A 239-nucleotide genomic window follows, 5' to 3' on the forward strand; every position below is an offset into this window, starting at 1 on the left:
GGGATGGGACTATCTGTTGAAATCTGTCGCTATATTTGCATGTCCTCCTCCAGAGATGAATGTGTATATTGAAATTGTATCTTTCATTATACTGAAAGGGAGCATAACGGTTAATATATTGTCTTTGAAAAGATCAAGAAAATATTTTGAGCTTCTTAAACTCACAAGTTACATTATGACTCAAACTATGGCATGACATTATGGCGGGTCAAGGGAGGGTTCTGAAAATCTTTTTTTTT

Source organism: Phoxinus phoxinus (assembly GCF_949152265.1).
Source record: "Phoxinus phoxinus genome assembly, chromosome: 11".
NCBI classification, from domain to species: Eukaryota; Metazoa; Chordata; class Actinopteri; order Cypriniformes; family Leuciscidae; genus Phoxinus; species Phoxinus phoxinus.